Here is a 6,829-nt window from a genome sequence, read left to right as displayed (position 1 = left end):
TATCAGCCACTCCCCCAGCTTCATATCATCAGCAAACTTGCTACCTCACTACACATTCATGTTCTTTCTCTGTACTACCCCCAACTGATAGCAAGATTATTTACCTATTTTGTTTCTCTGCTTATTTGTTTTTGAGATATACAGCTATGTATTTCCAAGCTTTATTCAAATTAACTATATTCACACACCATGTAGTTGCGTCCGAACCTGTAAGGATAATTACCCCTCCTTTTTAACAGAAAGCAGCCCTCTGAAAGCCATCAATTTACTTGTCTGTTTCCACAGAGCTTCCTTTACTTCTTTGTTTCTAAGACTGTAGATGAGAGGATTGACCAAGGGAGTGAGAATGGTATAAAAAACAGAGAAGATTTTGTCTGGAGATATTTGGGTATCTTGGTGAGGAAGAACATAGACAGTTAATATTGACCAGTAGAAAAGAATCAGCGCAATAAAATGTTTGGAGTGGGTGGAAAAGGTCTTTTTCCTTCCAGTGGCAGAAGGAATTTTCATGACTGTGATAATGATGTAGAGATAGGATGAGAAGGTCAACAGAAATGGAGGCAGTGAGCACACACCCGCCACAACAGAAATGACAAGTCCAACCAGGTGAGTGTCGCTACAGGAGAGTTTTATCATTGGGAATGAGTCACAGAAATAAATGTTCAATTTCATTAGGCTCACAGAAATCTAAACCTGAGATCAGGAATGTTAGTATAGAATTAGATAGAAAGCCACTTACCCAAACTGCAGCACCCAGCTGGAGACAGATTGCTGTTCATAGGGGATAGATAGTCAAGGGGCATGCACATTGCTACATACCTGTCGTAGCACATCACTACAAGGAGATACCACTCTACAGCTGTCAAACAACCAAAGAAATAGTATTGTGTAAAGCATCCATTGACTGAAATACTTCTGTCTCCACACAGATAGCTAAGCTACATCCTTGGCAAGATATTTGAGCTGTAGCAGATTTCCAAGCAGGCCAAATTGCCCAAGATGTACATTGGGGTGTGAAGGTGCCGATTAGCCACCATCAGCACAATGATGAAGATATTTCCAGTAGTAGTCACAATGTAGATTGACAAAAACATCAGGAAGAGAAGAGAATCCAGTTTAGGGCCATTCCCAAATCCCAGGAGGATGAACTCAACAACCACCATTTTGTTTCTTCTGCTCTTGCTTTGTCGTAACTTTTATTCTAGTGGTAAAACCAGGAAATGTTAGCATCAATGAAAACCTATGACAGTTTAGACTCAAGTAATGAAAGTTTCTTCACAGAATAAAAAAGTGAAGGATACAAAAGTCTTCTTGCATTATCAGACTTGTCAACTGATTTCTATAAAGATTTCTTACATACTAAGAGTCACATTACTCATTACTCCATGTACTAAGAAGAGCACTTAAAACTGAAGTAATGCCCATTCTTCTCTGGCACAAGGGTACTTTCTAACATGTTTTCAGTCTGTGTAAGTAAATGAAAAATCAACTTCTTTCTTAAATGCCATCACACATTTTGCCACATTTCTTTCTGTTGTGAAAAAAGCAGTATTTGGTCTGATTGCACCAGTAGCAATATTTCCATTGCTAATATGTAGTGACACATATTATATATTCATTATATATATCACTATAAGTATATAGCATGACCTTTAACACATATATTTTTCTTATTTGAAGGAGGCTGAAAATAATCCGTTTTCCACCAATGAAAATAAGTATGAAGATCTATACCATTCTCAGTATATGTTTGCCCTGCCAAACCCCCCCCAAACACACACAAAAGATCTTCCAGTTGTCTCACCCTTCAGTCTTGTCAAGGGGTATAATGAAGGATTCCAGATGTAAGGAGTTTAATTCACCTTAAAAAAGACAGAATGAATTATCTTGTGAAAGTACATATTTCTTGTTACTGAGAATTCAGAGACAGTTTAGTTGCCAGACCCTTAATCAGAAAAATACAGCTTAGAAAAATCCTACTGCTTGTCATAGTACTCTTTCTTATTTTCCTCTCATGTTTACTGAATCACCTCATTCTCTAGATTTCCTTATAAATTCTGTTTTCCAAAACTCCTGAGGATTTTGCTGGTGTTTTCTGGACTTGTTTAATAGAATAATACTAAAAAAAAAAAAATAAAAAAAATCAGTGGCCAAAACTAGACACAATACCATTGTTAAGGCTGCTACTAAAGGAGCTGAACAGAAAATCTACTCCTTTTTTATTCTCTATGGGTTCTTGTTGTCAGCTCTGTGTTATCCAAATATTCATGGAGTTGGGAGGGATATTTGCAGTGCATTAATGGGGTGCATTTTTCAATCCCATGCACTTGGCAACACAAATTCCAGCCATGACACTTGAGAGATTGGGAGGGACAAGCTTCAGCCCCAGGGTTCCTTAAACACATAATCTATTACAAATACAACTTTTGTGGTCTTTTTTTCAGCCCATTATCTTCCCAGATCTAGCACTCCAATTTAACAGCATCTATTCAAACCATCTTCACAGGGATTAATGTGATCTAACTTGGAACATCTGCATCTAAGTCATTCACCACAGACTGCTCATATAGAGAGAAGTAAGCGCTTTGGATTATAGTCCATCCAATATGTTTGACAGATCTACTTTGTATAAGATAAAAAATTTAAGGAAACTATCTATTTCTTTCAATTGACAATAGCAGGAGTTTAGGTATTAACTCAGAAGTCAGTTTCTGCCATGCAGACTGCACCTCTAACTTGATGTTGCTCAAGACATTGAAGCATTATAGGGAGGTGACCAGACACTATAGTGGTGAAGGCCACATAAGAATACCCATCCAATAACTTACATCTGGACCCTTATAGTAACATAATTTCGTAAGACTTACACATTTCTTTCCACAGGTCTATATTAATTTTTCCTTTAAATTCTTGCTTATTCAAACCCCCAATTTTTAGCCAATTTGCAAACATTCAACAACTGAAAGTGATGACAGTGTATTCTCTTTCCATGTTTATCAACAAACCTTTCACACCAACACTGTATCTTAAATAAAACTACAGGAACATTGAAATCCAATTAAAAATCCAATCCAACACTTCTCTCAATCACAGACTGGTTTGGGTTGGAAAGGACCTTAAAGCTCGTCCAGTCCCAATCCCCTGCCACAGGCAGGGGCACCTTCCACTAGAGCAGGTTGCTCCAAGCTCCTGTGTCCAAGCTGGCCTTGAACACTGCCAGGGATGGGGCAGCCACAGCTTCTCTGGGCACCCTGTGCCAGTGCCTCAGCACTCTCACAGGGAAGAATTTCTGCCTCAGAGTCCATCTCAATCTCCCCTCTGTCAGTTTAAAGCCATTGTCCTATCCCTACAAGCCCTTGGCAAAAGTGCCTCTCCAGCTTTCTTGTAGGCCCTTTAGGTGCTGGAAGACTGCTCTTAAAGATGTCCCCAAAGCCTCCTTGTTGTCCAGGATGAACACCAACTCTCTCAGCTTGTATCCATCTTTATTTTCTGTAAAAGACTGATTCTCTCATGAAAAAGCAAAATAAAGAAACCCAACCCCCCTTCAAATTCTGTGAGGTAGAGTGTTTCTCCTTTCACCTCACTCCATAAATCCTTTTCAAAGCTGAGACTAGTGAAACATCCCAGGGGGTAATCAAGCAAACAAAAGCCTTGAAGAGCTTGTTGTCACCAAGTAATCATTCTTCTCCTGAACACTCTAATTGGAATTAGCATTTCCTTAGCCTACATTTTTATTATTTTGGGGCCTGGATGGAATTACATTGGTAGGTAGTTTGACAGCTGAGTGAAAGATTATGATGATGATTATCATTGCTGTCAAGTCAGAACTGGGTTCTATAGAGATGTGTTGAAGTCTAAAACTGGATTCAAATGCCAGACATCTACCCGAGTGCTGGATCTTCTTCTTCTTTAGGGTGACTGTGTTCTTGGCTGTGGAATCACAAATAAGTAAGATAATTGTCTCAGGCCCTGGTTTTTAATCTCAGCTTCCTAGCTTGCATTTAAAAAGACCAGGTAAACTGTAATTTGTTAGTCAATGATCAGGCTGCTTAGTCTCCAAGGTTAGACAAAACCAGTTTGATAAACAAAAACCGCTTGGCAAAGCACAACTTTGCATCAGTTTTGTGAGCCTCAAAAAGAAAAAAAAAATCACAAGAACATTGGGAAATTCAAAGACCACATGAAAAATTAAGTCCCCCAGAAAGCAGAAGGGGAAGTTGTATTGTGTAAACAGCGCTAGATGGGAGCGTAGTCAAAACAAACTGAAATATCAATTTCTGTCACAATGACTTTGGCCTGTGCAGGTGCAGAGCTGGTCCTAGCTGAACTGCAAAGACTGAATGTCATCCATATTGGTTGTTATCATGAGATAGAATAAATCTGCCTCAAAAATACAAAATCTATCTGTTCACTTTTGTTTGGGATACCCTTACTTTCATGGCAAGTAGCTGCTCTGCCAGTTCCACAATAGAAATAAAATGCTTGTGTTCAACCAGATAGTCTCAGCTACATCATCACTATGGTTCCTGTGTGGGAATGTCATCCAGAGGCTTTAGTTTGGAGGACAAGACACACCTGAGGACAGATCTCTTTTCTTAGTGCCAGAATGCTTCATTGCCTTTGTGGCCTTCTATGTAGGGCTACAGAACTGATGGATAGAGGCAAAGCAGTTGACTTCATCTACCTGGACTTGTGCAAAGCTTTTGACACTGCCCCACATGACATCCATTTCTCTAAACTGGAGAGACATAAATTTGATGGATGGTACACCCGGTGGATAAGGAATTGGCTGGATGGCCACATGCAGAGAGTTGTGGTCAACATCTCAATGTCCAAGTGGAGACCAGTAACGAGTGGTGTCCCTCACGGGTTAGTGGTGGGACTGATCCTGTTCGACATCTTTGTTGGTGACATGGACAGAGGGATTGATGCACTCTCATCAAGTTTGTGATGACACCAAGATGTCTGGCTCAGTTGACATGGTCTAGGATCCAGAGGGACCTTGACACTCTTGAGAGCTGAACCTCATGAAGTTCAACAAAGAGAAGTGCAAGCTCCTACACCTGGGTTGGGGCAATTCCAGGCACAGCTGCAGGCTGGGTGGAGAAGGGATTCAGAACAGCTCTGCAGAGAAGGACTTGGGGGTGCTGGTCAATAAGAAACTGAACACGAGCCGTCAGTACGTGCTTTCAGCCCAAAACCCAACTGTATACTGGGCTGCATCAAAAGGAGTGTGACTAGCAGGCCAAAGAAGGTGATCCTGCCCCTCTATCTGCTCTCATGAGACCCCATTTGCAGCACCATGTGCAGTTCATGTGTCCTCAACACAAGAAGGACATGGAGCTGTTGAAACAAGTCCAGAGGAGGCCACAAAGATGATCAGGGGCTGGAGCACCTCCCATATGAAGACAGACTGAGAACTCTGGGGCTGTTCAGCCTGGAGAAGAGAAGCTGCGTGGAGACCTTATAGCAGCCTTCCAATATCTGAAGCAGGCTTACAAGGATGCTGGAGAGGGACTCTGGAGTCCTAGCTGCCATGTAACTCAAAGAATCATTACCCAAAGCTCCCTTAATACCAGATTGTACAATGCCTAGGCTATGGTGTGATTCATCATAGGTTCTCTTCTATCTGTGTCTTAGGGAGTTCTGCCATGGAGTGGAAAGTAGTGCAAGGTTCATGAGTCCTGAGAGGGGATCAGCCAGGTACTGTCCCTATTCACAGTGATGTTCTGTGCACACTGTGTTCAACGTAAAATGTGTTATCTGCTGCTGGGGAACAAGGGTAGGCCACTACAGGAGATTTTACATAACTCAGGTGAGTACATTTGGATACCTCAAAAGCTTATATCCGGTGCTCTTCTGAATTAAGGAAGAGAGAACAAAATTAATATTTTATGAATTACAGTTCTTCAGAAGTATTCATATCATAACAATATAACCCCAACTCTGAACTGGTTTTCAATACTCTTTTAACCAGGTATCCCACCAGCATTTAGGCTAAGAAGCATCTTGCCAATACAGATAGCATCTGTCTGATGGAAGTTTCCAGTGACTGGAAAAGGGGAAACATAACACCCATTTTTAAAAAAGGAAAAATGGAAGGTCCAGAGAACTGCAGGCCTGTCAGTCTCACCTCTGAGCCCAGCAGATCGTGGAGCAGCTCCTCCTAGAAACTGTGTTAAGGAACATGGAAAACAAGGAGGTGATTTGAGACCATGCACATATTTCCATGTTTGTCTTCTTCCTGGAGGCCTCCTGTGAGGTAACTCAGTCAATATTGACACAATATTTCCCCTCATCATCTGCTTCAGAGCAGAAATCTATCTGTGGAAAGCACCAGTTGTGGTATGGCCCAGCAGAGGTTGTTCTCTGAAATGCTAGTCTATGCCTTCAGGCTGTTTGTGAGTGCCTGTATCAAAGGCATATTTATAGACACCATTCAAGTGGGTTGTGATACAGACCCCTCTTATTTAGTATAATAGATACTCAGCTCATAGTACGTTCATTAGGTATCAGATGGCTTTGGAAAATGGAACATAATTGGAACTAGTATGTATGGGGGATGGAGAAAACAAAATTTATTTGTAAATTTCACTGCAGTATTAACATATTATAAATTTTAATTAAGAATGTTATTGTTCTACCCAATTGATAAGTTATTTAAGATTTCCATTAATGAAACCATCAAAGAAGATTTTGTGTTCATACTCAAAAGCATATAGTGAGTCACAAGGGAATTCTGAGTTCTTCTTGGCTCCATCACATATAGACGTTTATTAAAGACAAAAAAACCCACTTGGGAAGTGTCCTGGGTTCAGCTACAGCAGTC

At 40.7% G+C, this 6,829-nt stretch overlaps 1 pseudogene; it reads right to left on the bottom strand.

The window, feature by feature from the left end:
• Positions 1-219: 219 nt before the first annotated feature.
• Positions 220-1,193, bottom strand: LOC104405995 (annotated as a pseudogene).
• Positions 1,194-6,829: the final 5,636 nt, after the last annotated feature.

This window comes from Nestor notabilis, unplaced genomic scaffold, assembly GCF_000696875.1.
Source record: "Nestor notabilis isolate BGI_N333 unplaced genomic scaffold, ASM69687v1 scaffold6290, whole genome shotgun sequence".
Classification (NCBI taxonomy): Eukaryota; Metazoa; Chordata; class Aves; order Psittaciformes; family Psittacidae; genus Nestor; species Nestor notabilis.
The sequence above is the reverse complement of the archived record's forward strand: the minus strand, read 5'-3'. Positions and strand labels throughout refer to the sequence as shown.